This window comes from Lissotriton vulgaris, chromosome 11 (assembly GCF_964263255.1).
Source record: "Lissotriton vulgaris chromosome 11, aLisVul1.2, whole genome shotgun sequence".
In the NCBI taxonomy this organism is placed as follows: domain Eukaryota; kingdom Metazoa; phylum Chordata; class Amphibia; order Caudata; family Salamandridae; genus Lissotriton; species Lissotriton vulgaris.
Genome location: NC_141699.1, coordinates 994048498 through 994070215, shown reverse-complemented (window position 1 = coordinate 994070215; position 21718 = coordinate 994048498). Strand labels below are relative to the sequence as shown.

The 21718-nt window shown below is 44.0% G+C and overlaps 1 protein-coding gene across 3 annotated transcripts in view; it reads right to left on the bottom strand.

Annotated features, from left to right (window-relative positions):
- SENP5 (SUMO specific peptidase 5) overlaps positions 1 to 21718 on the bottom strand; it is a 273248-nt gene that overhangs the window by 143376 nt on the left and 108154 nt on the right. The window lies entirely within an intron of this gene.

Below are 21718 nucleotides of genomic sequence, written 5' to 3'. Positions count from 1 at the left end.
GGAGCCGTCCAGAGACCGATGCTGGCGAAGTTCCTACATTTTCGTGACCGGGACGCGGTGTTGCGTTTGGCCCGACTGACAAGCCCCTTGCACGTGGAAAATAAACAGATATTTCCTGATTACGCACGAGCAGTGCAACAAGAAAGGTCCTCGTTTCTGGACGTGAAACAGCGACTACGGGCGAACAATATACAATATTCCCTCATCTTCCCAGCTCGCCTCAAGATCCTCCATAACGGCTCCGCTACCTTTTTTACCACCACCGAAGAAGCGCACGACTGGGCAGATCATCACTGCTCACAACCAGGGCTGGACTGATAACCAAAACCGGCCCTGGCAAAGTGCTTGTCCGCCCCCGCTTCCCCGGGGCGGCGGCGAGCTCTGTGGCAGGGCCGTTTTTCGGCCGATTTTGTTGCAGGCCCGATTTTGCAGCTATGCTGCAAAAACGGCCCGGTGACAAAAACGCCCCCCAGGGGCCCAAAACCGCCCCCCACCCGTGCGGCGCACCGGGGGATTGCCTGGTTCCCGCTACGGCCGGTCCGGCCCTGCTCACAACAATCCAGAGCCGAGACCACACGAAACCCCAATCTTAAAGCACAGCGAACCAAAAGGCGCAAACCCGAAACAACAACGTGGTGGGGCAAATAATGTGACCGGGTCACGCACACAAGACTCTAGATCTGGAACAAATCGTGAAGGAACGACGGGAGGCCCTACAAGCAATGATCGACCTGCAGGCATCCCCCCCAACAGAGGACATAGATCGACCCCCACATATATTGTCGTTGGAAGGGGAGAACGACAGCGATGGAACTCTGCCTGGTGAGGTCTCCGTTACACTTCCCCTGGTCACTCCTCAGACAACTAATGCTATCCTGGATGGACAAATGAGCACCCTCCCGGCATGAGAGGTCCTCACTGAAAATTCAACGAGGGTCGGCACAACTGGGACTCACTCACTACACATATGCAACATAGCCATATTACGACCTGTCTCGTGCGACGCCCACTGTTCCTACAAATGCCCGATCAGCAACCTGCCGCTCACATACACACTGCCACCCCCACAGTATATTGTCACACTCTCCTCTTCTGGGAGAGTAGGTTTGGACATATCGTTCCCAACGATGGGTCCTTGGTATTGGGACTGTTTCCCGGCCCCAGTTTCACAGTTTAACGCCCCGGTTCAGCTCTGTCCCACCCCCCTCATGGAACAGCATACGACAGGGTACCCGACACACAAGAGTGAGCGACGTTATGGGTTGCATGAGTATCTCACCAGACTAGGGAGCTATTGGTTAATGGGCTCCGGCAGATGCATGTCCCCTCTGATGCGCACAGATATCGATACATGACAATAACCACGCAGGACACGGACATCAGCATCCTCACACTCAATGTCAGAGGCCTCCACACACCGAGCAAACGTTTTGCAGTATACTCATACAAAACGCCACAAAGTTATGATCGCATTCTTACAGGAGTCACACCTCACCTCCACCGAGGTAGGCAAACTTCAAACTAAATGGCATGGAACCATATGCGCCACGACATACTTTGCATACACACGCGGGGCACTGATTTGAGTTTGGACCAGGACTCCATTTCAGGAACTCAAGCGGGTGGTGGACAAAGAAAGTAGATACGCCCTGCTAGATGGGCAAGCAGTACTCTTTGGTGGCATATACGCCCTGAATGTAGAGCAAGACTAATTCTGGGACCGCCTCACCGGGATCCTGGCCCAATTTACCTCCATTCCATGGATTTTAGATGGTGATTATAATAGCACATTGGACCTTACCCTGGACCGGAAGCCAACCCCCCACCCACACACTCTCCCGCCTACAAGCAGACTGAGCGATTCCGGGCCTGGGTCACACAATGGGCATTCTCGGATGCATGGTGACGAAACCACCCACAGACCCGGCTATATTTGTTTCACTCCATCCCACATAACCTGCGGGTCCGACTACACCGATTCCTATGCTCAGCAGCAGTTCTGCCCAAAATTCTACACAGACTACATGGGTAGGATTACTTCTGACCATGACGCCCATATCTTACGGTTAAGTTGGAGACCCCCCCTGTTCCCACCAGGCATCTACCACGGGACTGTTTATCAGATCAGGTCATTTAAAGGACAGGGACAAAGCATCAAGTCTATTTCACCCATAATGCCGGCACAGCATCCTCAACGTTAAGTGGAATGGGACTCAAAGTAGTGGCCCGGGCAGAATGCATTAAACAAATAAGGGTCTAACGGACACTAGAACAAGCACTCACTAAAGCCGAGCAGCACCTCACCACGGCTACTAAGCGGGACAATTCGTCTGCAGAAGGGGTAACACACTAGTGGCCAAAGCCAAAACAGAATATCAAGCTGCCTGCACTGATCTCCGCCGGTACAATTTCAGGACACATGCCACTCAGATGCATAAAGAAAGGGATAAAACATGCACACTATTGGCATGGTTAGCCAAACAGGACACAGACGTGAAAGTCATAAAGGAAGTAATTGACCCCAACGGTATTCTAGTACGATCCCAGGACGAGATCCTCCTAGCGTTCCAACACTACTATGCAGAGGTTTACAGTAACACAGCCCCGACCGAACAGGCCATACTAGATTGTTTCCTTGACCCCTTAATGATCCCCAAAGATACGAAGGTAGATAGGACAGCACTAGACACGGAGATAAAATCCACCGACATCACCCAAGCCCTACATGCCCTAGCTCGCAACAAGGCACTGGGACTAGACGTGCTCCCACTGGATGACACAGCTTTCTCCCCCCTGCTGGTCCCTCGGCTAATAGCGATGTTTGCAACCGCTCACGAACAGGGAGAGGTGCGGAGATCCCTCCGGGGATCGGTAATTGTAATCTTCCTAAAGCCAAATCGTGACCCGCAACAAATGGCCTCCTATCGCCCCATCACACTCCTCTCCACGACTAAAATCCTCTGGAAGATATTAGCGGACAGATACACGCAAATTATACGACCCCTGATCCACTCAGATCAGTGTGGTTTTGTCCCAAGTAGAAACATGTCCAAGAATACACGCCGTATATTCCACGTCCAAGACCAGGTAAGAGACACACATCCCCGGTCAACCTCGAGAAGGCCTTTGATACCCTCACTTGGCAGTATCTCTTTTTAGTCCTGCAACAAACTGAATTCGGTCCCATCCTCTTAGCGTACACACAACTTTTATACACCAAACTCACCTTGCGTGTCTGTATAGGGCGATGCATTTCAGCGGAGTTCGCGGTACAAAAGGGCAAGAGGCAAGGCTGCCCCCCATCGCCTCTCCACTTTGCCCTCGTGGTTGAACCACTAGCTATACGACTGCGACAAGAAGGAAAACACTGGGGCATTCCCATTGCAGACACCATACATAGCGTCTCCATGTATGCCGACGACCTTTTACTATATATACACAAGACTTCACCGAAGATCTAACACCCATCTGGGTAACACTCACAGAATTCGCAGAAGCCTTCGGACTAAAGATAAACTTGAACAAATACACAGTGCGGAAGCCCCCCCGCTACCTCGGGATCCGTCTTTACCATTCCTCGACCAACATATTCGAGGGCAATCACTGTAAGGCACTAGCTGGCATCAGATCGGCAATCTGATTCTGGAGGAGCCTCCCACTGGCCCCGATCGGCCGGGTGGCCTTAGCTAAAATGATAATGGTTCCGCAGTTATTATACCACTTCACGAACTTACCAGTAACCCCACCCAGAACCTTCTTTCGTTACTTAGACTTGCTTCTCAGTGCACTAATCTGGGGATCTAACAAACACAGAATAGCTTTGAAGAAACTGCAATTACCCACCACGCAGGAAGGACTGGGTGCTTCATCATTTGAACCCTATTTCCTAGCGGCACAACTACAGTGGTTATCCTACTGAACGACAGACAGGCACACAGACGAGACGCACACCATGACTTATCGAGTGCCCAATTTGGAATTCCACCGCCTACTGCTACCTGGCACTAAGTCGAGGCGTAAGTACCCCCTAAAAGTAGCAGTGGTGCGCAAATGCATGCAAAGAGTACACCGCATGTCACCGGGGACGTCCCCTTACTTCCCTCTGTTCCCGCTGGTCGGGATACCCAAACGCAAAAACTATTACACGACTAACATGCTAACCACGTGGACGGACTGTGGCATCACCGAGATGGAGTCCCTATTCGAGGACGGACAGATCAAACCATTCCAACGCCTTATGGACGATTATGGATGCCAATCGCAGGAAGCAGATTTTCATCATTATGTTCTGGAGTTGCCCCACAATCCAATCCGATTGGCAAAATATTCAAGACTCCCTGAGAGACCTCACAGGGCTCACATACCTGAACACCTGGGAAGCGAGCGCGCTAGGTATTTTCCAGAAACAAACATTACAAAATGCACCTTCGATTTATTTCACTAGCTGTTTTACTAGCTAAGCGGAATATAGCCATGCACTGGCGATCTCCCACAGGTCCCTGGTAGCACTGCACAAATGGGCTGCTGCAGAGGAGGAGGCATTGCGTGAGGAGGAGGAGGTGAAGGGGATATGTAAGCCCCCATCTCCACGGAGTGGGCCATATTATTACACTGCTTCAAGCAAGCAATCACCCGGTGAGTACCCAGGCGACGACAACCACTCAACAACGGACCCACAACCACTAGCTCAAACCACAACTGCACAAAATGGATCCTCCCCGGTGGCACAATCCTAATGCTGACTGTCAGTCGCACCACACATCACATCACACTGGACGGCCAGATGTTGGAGCCAGACAGACTAATCATCCCCACATCTCCAACAGTACACAGTTGCATCGATTTGAGAGACTCATAACACCCCGATGCCACACCTGATATCTGTACCCAGAAGTTCCATGAACCTTCCCCAGTTTCTATTCCCTTGTTCTGTAAGGCATTTACATAGCCCCAATTAACACTGTTGATAAAAAGGTCTATCGACCAGACTCATATATAGATAGCGTTATACTATGATGTAAGAGATGAAGCATGCAACCCAACTAAATATATTTGTTTCGCTATTTGTCATTGTAAACTATAAATGCCAATAAAAATATTTTTTTTTTTAAAAGTATTCGGTGCAATGAATATTATTTACTATTTAACTCTGTAGCTAGAATTAATGCTCCATTCTATTAAAGAAGAGCACTTTGGTATATTACAGCATTTATTTTAAACCTTGTTTTATTTACTTAGGAATTGCAGTAAAATTGTTGTCCTAAGTTAATGTTTGCAATTTGGGTCCACAAGTCTTATTGGGCTAAAATAATCCTCTGTTAACTCATTGTTTTATATCCAAGCTAATAGTCACTGGCACCTTAAAGTAGTATGTTAGAAGTGTCATCTGCTTTTTTAATCTTTTTATGGACTAACTAATGTACAATGAGACACTGCTTATTTGTCTATCTTATTTTGATTTTCTTGATATTTTCACATTTTACTCCACTATGCTGTTTACACTATGCTGTTGGCACTTTATTGGACTTGGTCTAAAAGTATTTTTCACTTCACCACTAAATGATCAAACATGTTCTACAATTAATTCAGATTATTAATATAACAATGGCATTTTCAGTTAATTACAATCTGCAGAGGTACGTATACAACATAAAGGACAACTGATACTGTGACGTAGCAATCCTACAGCGCGGAGATACCTCTTGGGGGAGCGATTCAGGCGCTTTACAAATAAATCAAATCATACATAAGAGAACTGGCATCCACAAATCAGCATAGCAAAAATTAAAAAACAAAAACAGTAAGGAGTCTCTTATGGCATACTTCAGCTCCACCACCAAACAGACAAACTTACTACCAGATTGTGTCTACATAGGTCTAAATCCCGACAGCCAGAGGTCTGCATCCAGTATTGGGTACTATGGCAGCCCCTGGCATAAAGTGAGATTCACTAAAAACAAACCTGTAACAGCCCGTAAACTAACCATACCGAAAAGCTGAGGCCACCCTCCAATTTTGTGTTGCCTTGCTGAGTGATAAAGCTAAAGTTAAGAAGAACTTTGGCAGATTGTTTGGCAACCATGTGTTCAAATAAGAGAAAAAGATCTGCATTGGGCATTGTATGTGAATTCATGAAAAAACGAAAACCGAGAAAACAAATCCTGAAAAACATTAAGGAAACAATTTTAAGGAAATACTAATAAATTGAACATTGGAGGAATACATTTTAAGCAAAAATCCAAAATAACAAACATAGATGGAGTTTAGGGATAGTGAGGGATGTTTGGGTTCATGGATTGATTAGGTTTAAGGGGATGAGAGGCTTTTTAGGTGCCAGGCATGGGTGGAGCTCAGGGTGTAGAAAGGGGTTATTAGCGTTCAGGGATAGGAGAGTTATGCAGTTATGCAGTGGTGAGGGTTTTTAGGGTTCATGTGCACTTGGTGAGAGGTTTTTAACGGGGTAGCGATCAATGGTGTTATGGGGTGGTAAGGGGTGTGGGAAGGATGGCACTTTTAGGGGTGGTTAGAGGTCAGCCAATTAAAAGCTTCTGAAGCAAATGTTTGTCAATGTAAAAAAAATATATAAATCAGAAATATTGTCCCCTGAAATAAAGTACTGCAATAAATTCCTCAAACAAAAAAAGTTTCTTAAAGTAAGACCTGCAAACACTGCATCTAAACCTTAAATCAAACGTGGAAAATCTTATTTTGAAGAAAAAACATCCTATGAATGTTTTTTATAAAATGGCTAATGCCATTCATCTCGCAAAATTTGCCCTAAACAGTTTCTGTGAAATGGTTTACAGTATGGTGTTCCTGGGGGCTAGGGAGCCAGCCAAACCCCTTAGACACCCACGCTACCTCTCCCCACGTTCGTTAGATGACAGGACAGTTCCTGATTGGGTGAAAGAAGTTTTCTGCTGAGTGGCACCCAAAGGAAGTCAGAGAGGAATCTCTTAATGCCAAAGGATTTTCCTTGAATGATCAAATCTTCAAACCTCTCTGCCAGACATTAAAGCTTCTCTCCAATCTTCTTTGATTAGGACTCCAACATCAACCTTTCATTCAATATGAAGAGCTGAAAAAATGTCAGGAGTGTTAACAAGACCTGTGCATTTGTGTGAGCATCCTGGTCCCCATTGAAAGATGAACAAGCTTTGCATCGAATGAGCAGCAAAAAGGATTATCTTCAAGAGCTTGGAAAAATGGGGAACCACTGCAGCTCATCAACAATAACCTCTTCATTGACGTTATACCAATGCATTTACCACTTCAATCCAACCCAATCCAAAATACTTTAGACTTTATTCGGATAACACCGTATCCATAAAAGTGGAGCACATGCAAGGATTAATATCACAATAAAACAATTATAATAGCTTGGTCAAAAGTTCATAGTGTAAGAAACAAGAGACAGATGGACGTCACAATAAAAACAATTACAGTAGTGTAGTCAAAAATTTATAGTGTTAAGAACAAGGTACAAATGGACTTTATGGGTTATACATAGTTTTGCAAACCCCTGTAGCTATTCGCAAAATGTGCCAACACGCAGAATCAATTCATCACTTTCCAATTTAAGTATACTGCTAAATATTTTATATAAGTATTTACAACAAAAAAATAAGAAATGTAAAAGTGTTTGACCACTCTGTCCATCACATGGCCATGGCAGGGAATTGAGTTTTGCATTATACCCAAGGGGAAAGCAGAGCAAGTATTTTACCGTCCCAGCCCTTAAACGAAAAAGTCGTCCCCTCTCCCAATGCGACATAGGTAATGTGATATAGCTGGGCAAGCAGTGTTCAGTTCGCTCAATGGGTAAAAATTTAGCAACAGTTGTTTTCTTTGATTCCCTCTCAAGTCTTTCCGCGCTATAAAGTGCACACAGTGCTGACCTAAGAACTTTTTTTATCTGCAGTCTCGGCTGTGTTTGGGTTTAAAAACAACCCTTCAAAATTAACACTTTTCAGGCTCTTGTTTACCCTAGCAAGCCATGGGATATCCATCACTTTCTCACAGCTGATGCAATCACCCATTATCTCCATGGTGAGATGCTGCAGGATTTTTCATCATGGCTAGCCAAAAAAATGTGGGGCGTGCCTTTATAAAATCTTCAATGTGACTTAGTTTTAGTTCGCTGTGGCACATATACTGAGGAGTGGAGATTGGTGCACCCAGAAGATATCTACAGAATATATTTTCCTCTTGTTGAAAACTGGGGCTTTTAGCAATGCACCAAACCTCTGTTCCGTAGGTTGCTATGGGTATGCACTGGGATTTAAAAATCTTTAAAATCGCTAAAATTGCCCCAGATCTTATTGGGCGGGGCAGGCGGAGGATAGAATTGGTAGCCTTTGAGAACTTGTTCTTACAAAACAACACATGTTCAGACCAGGTGCCGTTCACAGCAAAGACCAACCCCAGGTATAGGAAAGTGCTAGTGCAAGTTAATTTTTGATCACCCACGGATATAGAGCTTAGGGGTATTTCCCTGGCCCGCAGGACATTATAAATGATTTCCTAAAATTGGTGCATAAATCTAGACCAGTCAAAGTCCGTGAATACCTGTACTAAAGTGAGTAGTGCATTGGGTGTACGTCCAATTAAAACGGACATCTGCGTATAAAAGCACAGGGAGGGTTTTACCTTTGACTATGGTTACATCATCGGTGAGTGTGATCAATGATTTGTGCAGATAGTTAATATAAATGAGAAAAGTAGGGGGGCTTAAGCACACCCTTGCCTGACCCCTCTACTTACATTAAAATCATTAGACACCTCACCCCTGCCACCAATCTTGACCCGTGTGTCAGTGTGTAGGTAGGCCAAAAGGTGCATACGGGCCTCGTCCAAGACGTAAGCTAAAAGAATGGAACATAAACGGGACCGGTTAACAAAATCGAAGGCCGAGGTCAAGTCCATAAAAGCCAAATAAAGTGGCAAGTGCTGTGTTATGGTATATTTCCCAATGATCAGGTTAAGATTTGAACACGGTTCATTTGTGCCTACTTTATTCCTAAATCCTAATTGACATTGCACTAAAATGTAATTATCCTCAGCCCAGGTTAAGATTTTATTGTATAAAACTCAACCTAAAATTTTGAGGGTGCTATCTATTAGGGAAATCGGCCTGTAGCAACTCTGTTGCGAGCGTTGGCCCTTTTTAAAAAAATTGGGACAGTGATGCTAGTGGACCAGGACTTTGGCAATAAAGCGTTAGTTAAATTATTAAAAACATTGAATAATAGTGGGGTCCAGAAATCAGGTTTATGTTTGATGAGGTCGATGGGTAACCCATCCGGACTGGAGCTTTGCTGCCCACACTCCGACAGATGGCCTCCTCAACCTTGGATATCGAAATTGGGACTCTAGATGGGGTCCTATGCTTATGGAAGTTGCGTTCTAGTGCAGGTGCTAGGTAGATTGCAGAAAAATTCATTTCCCAGGTTGCACCTGTTATGGTTCAGCTTATAGGAGTGAACAGCTGTCCTATTATTCTTAGATTTTTAACAGTAGTCCAAAATGTGTTCCCGTTTTTTAAGCCAGCAGCATTAACACCATGCGCGCGGCGGCTTTTCCCGCTGTGCGTTGACTTTTTAAAAAACCTGCGGTTCATGACGAGCTCAGCTCGTCATGAGCGTACAACAGGCGTAACTCATGACGAGCTGAGCTTGTCATGAGCGTCGAAGGGGTTAACAAGTGCGTCCCAGTGCTCATTTATTAGTTCTTCCTACCTTTTAGCGGTAGCCGACTTATACTTCTGCTGTGACAACTTAACCAGGGAATTACACCTTGGGTTAAGGGTCAGGACCTCACGTAACTGCCTATTGGCCTCTGAACATTAATGATTAAACCATCTAGGTTCGCATTGAACTATGGTGGTGGGTTTTGACAGCAAGGATTTAATTGCTCCACAAAGTTTATAAAAAGCATGTATTATCTCAGGGTATGGGTTCTGAGCCAGCAGACAAGAGTTAATGAGGCTCAAGTTGTCCCTGACCATTGAGCAGAATGAGTCATTGTTATGAACGCCCCGCCATACCAATCTTAGATTATCCATAGAAGGTGATCAATTCCTGCCACCACATTCTGTATTGGGCCAGGGAATAATTTTACCTCTATTTGGATTGGGTTATGGTCCCCAAAAGTTGTGGCAATAATTTCTGCGTTCAACAGACAAACCTCTAAGACAGGAGAGATGAAAACGTAATCAATTGTGGATGCACATCCCCTCACTCTCAATGTTGGCTCCAGGAGGACGTTCTCTTTTGGGTTGGCAGCGATCTCCATGACATTAATTAGGTTGTGATTAATCAAATGCTCCGCTAATTCCTTACCACATGACAGTTTTGTCCTCTGCTACATGGCTGAAAACTTGGCCAAAGTTGGAGTAATTTAGCATTAAAATTGTATCCTAGGCAGATTTCAGTTGTCTTAAAACAGTCTTGATTTTAGGATAGACGTAATAAAATAGAATACATTTATGAAATTCCTATTTGGTATGGAAAGAAAATCATTATTGTAAAAATTAAGAAAAAAAAATAGATAGTTCCCCAAAGGGTCAACCATTCTTAAGGGTTGTTGCTAAGATGTTGTGGCATTCAAACCAATCAATAAATAGATCTTGGGTTGTCCAAGTTTCTTGAAACAAGGGGACATCCTGCTATCTTATGTGTTTTAACCAGTCAGGTTGGTGCAGCTTGGAATGCAGCCCCGCAACATTCCAGCTTAGAATACAGAGATCTGGACTGGTGGGGACCTCTATTGGTATGTGTGGGCTAGTGGGCTCAATTGCTGGGCGAGGAGATGGCGGTCCAGCATCGGGGTCAGAGCGTTCCAGGAATGACGGTAATCAATCCTGGGTGTCCAACCCAGACAAGCCAAATAACCTGTTAAGCGTGGTGGGTAGGGGGACCTCATTAGTGCAGGGACTGTAATTTGCTTAATAAAAATAGCCAAGTGGTAGTAGACATATATTGGTGCTATTAGTTGTTGTGAACTTGCACACTCTTAATAGGTGTCTTACCATGGATGGTCTCCGAAAACTGGTCACAATACAGTCCCCTTCGATGTTCTTTGTAGACGCACCAACCCACTCAACTCTGCGAACCATGATAATGTTATTAATGTCTAGTGGGTGGAACCTTGTATTCCTCGATAGCCATTCCAAGCATTTATTTCAAAATTGGTCCCATGACTCGCCCCCTCGATCCCTCTTTAGGGTCGTTACACCTGCTAACACCAGCACATAAGGGCAGGTAGCAAGTGGCAAGCTCAGGATATCCGGATTTGCTATTGGGAGACTTCTGCTGGGAGTGGCGGACGCCTTACTACTCAATTTGCAAGGCAATGGGTTGTGGTCTGAATCATTAGGTCTGTTGAGAAATGCCAATACTGGAAGATGCCTGTATCAAAGCAGACAAACAGGTTCGAGAAGACAAGTACGAGTGGGCTGTTTCCTTTTAGTACAAATGGGCTTCCTGCTCTTCCTCTTTCGTTTGGCAGCAGGGATTCCCGCAGGTGTAGCAATGTCTATATCTGGCTGTAACTCAACTATCTCGGGCCCACTTGTGCTCCCGCTTGCAATTGGAGATTTATAAGTGCCAGTTCCATAGGGATGTGATGGGGCACATTTTGTGCAAGATTAGTTGATGTACCAGGTGGAGAAGTTTGGCTCACTGGTTAGATGCGGCAGACCCTGAAGCAGAGGTCAGGCCCGGGACCAGGGTTCAATTCCCGACGCGGCAGGACCTTGGGCTCAGTGTCCGCGGACTCGATAATTCTCGCCTTGGTGCCTACTCTAATCAGGAGTCCCACTGTGCAACTCTGGGCATCCACAACGGTCCCAACAGCGCTGGGATGCCTGGCTTCACCTTGGGGATGCCCAGGAGTGGGCATTTCACGGGGAAAAGACAGGATGGGTTCCACAGCGGTATGCATACAAGCGCTTTGAGACCCTCCTGGGGGTGATATGTGCGCTATACAAATACATTATTATTTATATTGCCTCTGAATTCGGCGATATCTGCTAGCCCCTCAGTGCTTAGTGACAAACGGTGCTCCAGAAGTTAGATTTCACCCGAAACAATGTTAACCACCATTTCGAGCATGCGGTTAATGCTATCAGTAATCGGGCGTGCAGGTGGTAGCACAGTGCGCATTCCCATTATGGCGACTCAGAGTTGACTTTTAAGCGATATCAACTGCTAAACTAGCCTGTGGACTTTTCAGGGGATAAATAAGTCAACACTCACCCAGTGTTCTCGCTGGGTTCAGGATGCCATTTAGAGCTTGAAAGGGGGTGGCCACGGGGGGTGGCCCAGCTCTGCAGGAGTCCGCCGTTGATAAAACGCGCCTCCGGGTGCTGCAGGAGTGATGAGGTGGAATGGAGCGAGGGAGCCTAGTAGGCGGAGTCCTGTGGACCCGCTTCATGTGGCTCGCAGCCCCGGTGTGGCAGATTGAGAGGTACCACGCTGCGGGAGTGACGTTGATTAAATGCGCCTCCAGATGCTGCAGGAGTGACGAGGCAGTGGAATAGAGCGAGAGAGCTTGATAGGTGGAGTCCATTGGACCCGCTTTGTGTGGCAGATTGACGCGTCAAAATTCAACAACGCATGTTACAAAGTTCACAATTATAGCGCATTTAAGGATCTAAGGTTTGCAGTTGTGTAGGAGTAGCAGGTAGTTTGTAAGAATCTGTGATTGGTAGCTTATATACGGAGAGGGCTTTTTTTTAGGTTTAAGGCTGGACTGTGTTTAGTTGTTATAAGGAGATTTAACGGTTCAGGCATGGGTAGCATTAAAGGTAGCAAGACATTTTAAAGTCCAGGGATGGATAATGCGGAGGAGTAGTAAAAGGTTATATTTGTTTAGGGAAGAATAGTGTTGAGGGGTTAGTAGAAATAGCTTAGGGTGTGCAGTGTTCAGGAGTAGTATGGATTATGTTTTGTATTTACATATATATCCACATATATAAATATATATGCATGTATATGTGAAATAATGCAAAGCAATATAGGTGGTGGTTGTGGTTTGCTTGTAATAGTAAATGCCACAGTGGTGAATGAGAATGCGTAACATCTGTAGTCGTCGTTATGCATGCATGGTAAGTTTGATGTGTGGTGTTTGGGTTAATTGTAGAAATATTTATTCCTTGCAAGTATGGTGAAATAGCATGCTTGAAATGCAGCTAATTGGGATCTGCGGAGACCAAAAACCTGTTGTAGTTTTGTGAGGACCCGCATCTGGATTTTATATCCTTGCCCCTCGAGGTGCCGTCATTATCCCATCTGGAAATGTGCCAGTAGCCATTTGTGCAAAATGTGTCCAGACCCAGTCAGTTTAAGGTCTGAGTAATTAGTATTGTGAGCGTCCCATCAAACTAGAAGTTCAGATTGCAGTTGGTGGCGTATGCAAAGGAGCTTCCCCCATGCATGTTTAGTAATGGCAACATTTCGCCCAAGGGTCTTCCCTCTTGTATGTCAGGTCCGATTGAGAGTCAAGCCATATTATCAAAGAGATGCGAGTCACTGCAGTACATTTGAATATTCATTTTATGCAGCTAGACATCTAGGCCGGTTTATAACATTTAATCACATAAACCTTAGGAGGACTATCTCCCCATAAGAAACTTCAAAGAACTGCCACTATTTCGGCGAAAAAGGTGCTGAGCACACAGGATACATTTGTAGCGCATACAGAAATTTATGGAGCCAAAGAGTTTTAAGAAGGATTGTGCATCTTAAGCTGGATAATGGAACATAGTACAGATCTGCATTTAAGACAGTTTACCACAGGACCATTTTGCCCCTCCATGCATGGGGAGAATTTCGGCTAAGAAGAACCAGAGAGAACTCAAGCCCGGTTTTCCCAGTACTAATTCTAGAGCCCAGTGTATATTTGCCTCTGACAGCTGTACTGGGTAAACTACCTATTTGAACCAATTTACAATAAATATGGAGTGTAGTACAAATAAATCTAATGGCCTCATTGTGAGAGGGTCCTGAGAGCATGAGGTGACTATGGAAAACTAGAAGGTTGTTTGCATTAATGAAAATCCAGTCCTCCAATCTAGCAACCCATTTGACCCTATGATCTCATTGGGCATTAAGCCATTGATTCAATCTCTAGGGTGTAAGGCCTGGTGTTAGAGAGCCAAATACAAAGCTGATTCATACAAAAAGAAATGTACTCTGAAGCCAGTCTTTGCAAGAATACCAACAGGTAGCTCCAAACAACCGAGTTGAATGCCTTTCGAAATCAACTTGAAGAAATGCAAGTGGACCTCCTCATCAGTGAGTAAGAGTCACCACACTATGGAGACTCCTTATGTTGGGACATTTGGCTGTCCAGCATGAAATTACTCTGGCCTTTATGCATAGAGAATGAAGGACACCCCTCAAGCGAAACAACTTTATTTCAATACAGGTCTGAAATAGGATCACTGATCAGCAGGCTTCCATAGATTCAAAAGTATCATGTAGTCTCTAAAAGGTATTGTGGGAGAATCCCATTCGTAAGGAATCTAAAAATGTATTTGTGTTTAAGTGGGAGTCAGTTGTGAAATGAACTGCATAAAGCAGTGGTTCTTGGATTGTGTTCTAGGGAACGCTGGGGGTCCTCGACTGCTTAGAACATTAACAGATTAATAACTTGTACATAAATAATGATTTTTAAAAATAATTTTTTTTGTAAGGTAAATGTAAAGGAATTTGAAATAGGAGGCAAAAAAATTAAGTATCCTCAGATTGCTGTGTGAGAGCCGTGCAAATGCTTCAAACAGAATATACTATGGACAACGAAGAGCCTCAATTGGAATTAGAAATGCTCCACCTTTCCATTAAAATTCAGACATTGCTTTTTTTAAATTTGCTTGTGAATTAAATAAAACATTTAATCATTTATGCATTTGTTGGATGAATGCTTATTTCTGTATTGTTTTGTGTACTGTTTTGGGGTTCAAATCATTGAAAATACTTAGCCTGGTTCCGCGCCTCCCAATGATTCAGTGGGGGTCTCCAGGTTCCAGTAATAAGTGGGCTGTCCAAAAGAACCACTAGTTTAAACTATTCGCGGAGTGACTATTAGACCTAGGTGGAGTCATAGCCTCTCCCAAGTTGTTAACTGAGAGGTCACCTTCTAACTTGATTCATTCGGGGGGAGGGAGGGGACAGGGGATTTATGTCACTGTATCGGAATGACATCAAAGAAATTAGCGGTTCAGAGGAAAGACTGGCACTCGGAACAAAAACCATGACAAGGCAATAGTACTGGAAAGCGAAAATGTTCTGTTAAACAAGAGGTTCTGGTATCTAAACCACCTCACCACAGCCGCCTATCCGAAAGATCTATTTTAACTCTCTTGATTACCTAACCAGTGAGGTAATTTGCATGCTTCATCACAACACAAACAGACCTCGGAAAATGGCTATGGTTTCCTTGACGTATCTGTCCGCAGCTAAATGATATTTGCATATGCTTGAAGGTCTGCAAAACCAGTTGGTCTTCTGATGTACAAAATTTAAGATCAAAGTCCATTACAACGGTGTCTGGGATAACAATAGTCTTACCACTTTTACACGAGCGAAAAACTCAATTGGCTTGCTGCAGAGTACGACTGATAGGCTCACAGAGGGAGGCAGGAGAGACAGCGAAGTTATGTTGAAAACAGAGGGGAAAGGGGGAATTAGAATTCAGGTTCAAATTACATCAAAAACATTATACAAACTCAGGCTAAGGTTTTTAACATCGATGCCTTGTTGTTATGGTTGGTTGGTTTAATCCATCAGAAAATAAAAAGTTAAATTAGACAAATATATATAAAATCTTAGCTTCTGGTCTGCTGGCTCAGATGCCTGGCAGCCACAAACAAGATGAAATGAAAACCAGCATGTGCAAGCCCTACACAACTATACATTAAAAACAACATGGGAGAAGGAAGTAGCTAATTTACAAGGGGTTGGGAGTTTTTACCCAAATTAGGGCAGTTGGATAAAATTACCACTTTACAAAAAATAATTTATTAGAACCTCAGGACAAACAAAATATTACATGTTATACAATACCCAGGAAAACTGAAGTCCAAGTTTATAAATGAATCCCTTCTACCCCAGTGGATTCCGACAAAACAAAACAATAGAGAGAAAAAAATAGACAATTTTGCACATCAAAATACATATACTTTGGCCCTATGTTATTCTAGCATGCCACGGGGTAAAATAGTTATTAATCCTCCAGGATGTTAATCCATCTCGTTAAGGCTTCCCAGATCTTTAACCCCCTAGCCCCAATACCCTTCTTCTAAACACCGAGGTCTCCCATTTATAAATGGAGAGTAATTTACCAAACCAGACCTGTACAGAAGCAGGATTCTGATCTAGCCATACACCGGCCAGACATAGCCGAAATACTGCCATTGTTATATACACCAATTTCTGATCGGATTCTTCCATTTGCTGATTGCAAATCCCTAATAAAACGGTCTGGGGGTAAGTATAACGGAATAACCAATATAGAGTCAAAACGTTGTCCAGTTTCGATCATTAGTTGGGCAAGTTTGGGGCAGGTGGCAAACATATGGCTACTATTTGCTGCGAGAAACCCACATCAAGAGCAATGTATCCCTGAGGTCCCCCCCATCTATAGATTCGAGTCAGAGCAATATAAAGACTACACCATGTCTTAAAGCATTGTACTTGTAAGCTTGCTGAAATGCAGGCTGTCTGACTAAACTGAAGGGTCCTCACACTTTTCCCGCCCTGTTTGTAGCATCTCTTTCCACCTATCTAAATGTTTGGACATATCATCATCCATCCCTTTATTTATAAGCTTATATAGCGTAGACAATGTAGATCGGCCCCCCAAAATCAGATCCAGCAAGGTACTTCTATTATGAGAGAGCAGCTTTTTAGATAGAAAATCCCTTATCTGCAAGTATTAAAAAAAATAGTAATTTCGGTTCCCAAACTCTTCCTTTATTACATCAAATGTGGATATTTTGGTATCAGATAGTAGGTCTGCTATAAATAAAACCCCTTTCTTATTCCAGTTTTTAAAATATTCATCCTGAAATTTTTCCGGGAGTAGCTTATTATTGTCGAGGGGAGTGTATCTATAAATCCGACCGATCGATAACTTTTTCCGGATAGTAGTCCAGACTCTGAACGCATCCAACAACACCATGAACTTAACCCTCCTGAAGTAGGCATAGTCTATATTACGCAGAAGTAATTCTTTGGCTTCCACCCCACAGATTAGGCAATAAATGGATATTTCACCTTATCCGAACGTTTCTCCTTTCAATAGCTCAGCCATTTGTTTCAGAGCTGATGCCCAATATTGAATTTGAAAGTTTGGAATTGACCGGTGAAACCATCATGGCTGAGGCGTAACCATTTGTTCACAGCGCACCGGGCTTATATGACACCGCAGAGACTTTCCAAATTTCTCCCAGAAAAGAAGTGTAACAAATGTAATTTACCAGGAGCTTCAGATATTCACATGTTCTTGGAATGTCCTAACATCGGTCAGTTCTGGGAGGAAGTGCTGTCTACCTTAAATTGCATTATGAACACTTCATTAGTAATTTCATTGCCACTAATCATCTTTGGAATCGAGGACAGTATTTCTGGCGAAGCAAGATCTTTTCTGTTTTATGCTATTCTGTTGGCTAGGAGACAGATCTGCATAAGGTGGGTGGAAAAATCTGCTCCAATATATTCGGATTGGCTCACGTCACTATACGAAACATCAAAGGTGGACATGGCTAGAGCTTGTAATAACCGTAATCTGGCTTTTTGGGATCTGTTGACACAGTGGAGATAGTGTTCCGGGGTTTTTTTTTTTTTTTTTTTTTTCCCCGGGTCCTATGATTATGCCAACACTACTCCTTGGACCGGGTCTGGCCCGATACGGTGTTTTGGTCCTGCAGGTTGAGACATACCTAGATGGAGTCAGCTTAAGAATTTACATTTCCCTTCTCCTTGGGACTTCTCTGCCACCAGTAAAATATCTCGGAGTCCAGTTCCAGAGATGGGTTTCATCTTTTTGGTTCCCTCTCTTGGTCGGGGACACGCAAGGTGGTTGGCATTTCCTAAGCAGTGGGTAAGGCAAATGAGGACAAAAAAAAAAATAAATAAATAAAAAAGAAAAAAAAAAAAAAAAAAAAAAAACAATATCTTCAAGTTTCGAGCTAATCTCTATACCCAAATATCTGGCACTTAGAACTATTAGATGGTCATCTAGGGTAATTTTATTATTTATTACAATTTGGGTTTATGTTCGTTGAGGTGATAACCGGAGAGTTCACCAAATTGAATGGTTAGGCTATTTAGTTCAGCCAGGGCAGTGTAGGGAGCAGGTGTAATGACGGCTAAGTCATCCACATACGCTAGAATTTTTACACCCCCCACTTTAGCGCATACCAGTCAAATTCTTTGGTCTTCCTGGATTTTCCTGAATAAAGGGTCAATATAGATAGCAAATAGAAAAGGGGAGCACAGGCACCCTTGTCTCGTGCCCCGTGATATTGTGATAGACCCTGACAAAGCCCCCATCATAGCCATCCCAGCAGTTGGATCTTTATACATACTTTGAATAGCTTTTATGAATCCTTCTACTAAACCATTTTTGGAAATTGCAGCCCATAAAAAAGGCCAGGAGACTCTATTGAATGCATTTTCTGCATCCAGCAAAATTAACGCCATAGCGTCTCCTGTAACCTTTGTGTAGTCCAAAAGGGCAATTATCCTACGGATATGATCAATAGTTTCCAGACCCGGGACAAAGCCATGTTGATAAGGAGAAACCAGTTTTTTAATAACCGATGCCAATCTCCTTGCAAAAAAATGTGAGTAGATTTTCGTGTCACTATTGATCAAAGTAATAGGTCTGTATGACCCAGGGCCAGTTGCCAGTTTGCCCTTTTTTAGGAATACTACCATCTTTGCAGTCTTCCAGGCATCTGGAGGTACTTCACCACCTTGAACTATATTAAAAATCTCGAACATTAGGGGGATTGAGTCCGAAATGTCTTATAGAATTCACCTGGTAAAAAAAACAGTCTCAACCGCTTTTCCAGGGGGAGAGATTCTATAGCTATCTGTATTTCCTCCAGTCTAATTGGAGCTTCTGAAACATTTTTTGTCCTGGGGGTAAGTTGTTCGAGTTTACTCTCTTTGAGATATCTATCAATCTCGTCTTGTATCCCACAGTTATTTTCTATATCTTCAGTATCTAGTTTTTGATAAAACTTTTTAAATACCAAAAGTATAGCTCCTGGTTCGTTAACGAAGCCAATATCCGGAACCAAAATCTCAGTAATACGTGTTTGCGCCTCCTTTTCTCATCATTTGCAGAGGTTTTCTGCTCAGAACTCTCTAGACCGGCCTCTAGACCCACCATGCGTGCATTGATTGAAGTTGGCATAGATTAATCCCATAGAGGGGGCAAGATCTGTCATGTAGCCAGTAGATTTTGTGTCTGTTTCCTGCCTCAAGCAAGGTGGCGGAATAGTCCCATTGAAGATGCTCATGCTGGTTGGTATCGGAGTGGCAACTTCTCATTAAAGCTCTTTCTCTTGGTGCGATTAACTACCCTCCTCAGAGTATCTGTTGGTTTGGGGGGGAGGGGGGGGGGGGGAGGGGGGGGTGCTGTCACTATCATTACCAGAAGCTTCAAGCATGGTGTTATCAGGATCGTTACCATTAATGTTATCAGATTCATCACTTAAAGAGAAAAAGTTTTCCCCGTCGGGTGTACCTGGGATTTTATCTTTAACCATGGCTGTAATGGTTAGGTTGGTACTATTATCGTTGGGCTCTGCCAATGCAGCCAGATCAGTATTGTCCCTCTGAGCTATATCACTAAGTGCTGTCCCCGTCTGCTCCCCACCTTCATTGAGCCTGGTATTATGAGCATCCCCCGACTGGGTATTGTGAGCATTAGGTGCACTAGAGGCTTCGGGTATTGTATTCTCAGGCAGTGTCATAGGTAAATCCTTTGCTGTATCTAGATCTGCTTCCCTCACTGAGGGTTTAATTACCTTAAGCAAGTTTTTAGTCTGTCTGCCGCTTGCCCCTTTCCCGGAGAACATCCCGGCCACAGTCTGTACCTTTGGTCTCACTACTACCTCATCGAGACACTGCTTGCCACTGGGAGTGCTGCCGATACTCTCCGCCCTCTCCTGGCTAGGCGTGCAAGTAGCGTCCCCCTTTGGAACAGTCTGTTTCTTAAGAGCAGGGAGAGCCTTGATGCCGGTTGATACCCCCTTTGCCACAATTTTCAGTGGGGCCATCCTGCGCAAGCGAGTTCTCCACAAAAGATTCCCGGCAGACAAAGCCCTCACAGCAGACAGGTACACCCGTTTTTTTAAATCGCTGTACCCAGTTGGCAAAAACCTCTGCTGCTGGTCGCAGTAACACTTTGAAATACTACTGCAAACTCATCCAGGCTCCGGGTCAGCTTTTGCACACAGTTTTAAACGTAGAATTCTTCAAAAAAGGCTCCGGCAAGGTTTCATGAGGTTTTAAGTGCAAAGCGGTCAGGGAGTGACTCTCGCAGCAGTCACACAGCCGCCATCTTGCCTTTCTGCCTTTAGGATAAAATTACCACTTACCAGAGAATAGCGTTCTCCTAGAGATTTTCCTGTTAATGTGCAAGCTGGTCCTTAAACATCCCGACAAAGCCTCTGGAGACCGTCATATTGCCTCCAGGTACACACTGTCGGTGTTCAGAAACCATTCAATCGCCCTCCGCCAGCTTTCAGATTCACGTACTGTTACCTAAAATAGTCTGAACTACCCTTAAGAAATACCACCACGCCTTTAAACATAACCAGTTGCCTACCAAAGACCTTCAAGCGAATCTTCAAATCAGGCCCAGCAGAACTCTTTTCTGGGCAAAATCTACCAGTGGGGGAACATCATCCATCACTACTGGCCTCCCGTCCACCTACCACATTGGCATTATGCACACACATCAAGATGCTCCACTGCTGTAGAAAATACATTTTGGAGAAAACCCATCATATTTTCTTCAAAAACAGTTACAAAATTTGATTCATACAGGGAAAAAAGGGAGACAAAAAAAAGAACACAAAAAAACAAGTTGAAAGAGACCGAAAGTAATATACATGGTTAGAGGTAATAGGATATAGGTGGGGTGTGAGGTACTGGGATATTAGAAGCTTCTAGGTATTACAGTAGGGTAGAGGTGCTAGGGTACAAATCCACAGCAGTGACAGGTTACAATTAAGTGTAGGTATAGGCATGGGAAGAACTAGGATAAAGCTGTTACTTTATCAATCAGATATTGCTGCGGAAGAGGAGGTCTTCTGGGCACAAAGCTGAATTTTTTACTTTTTCATTCTGGTTCCTAGCCAGAAAGCCAGACCAAGCATTCACCCCAAAACTGGGTTAACTGCAAGTAATCAGAAGGGCTGTGATGGTGGCAACGTGGTCAGGAGAGTGATCTACATGTGTGGTGGTCATGCAGCAAGATCACAACTTTTTGGAAATATGCCCTCAGCCACATCATAAGGGTAATCAGCTACCCCCTGCTAACCGATCCCACAACTGTAATTCTGGACCTCAAACAGGTGAATATGATAAAAGTGGACTGGAGAATAATAACTAGCATGTTTTGCTAAACAGCTTCTGGCGCTACGATGGAGGACCCAGACTGTGCCCTCTTTACAGGAATGGGTGAGAAATCTGTG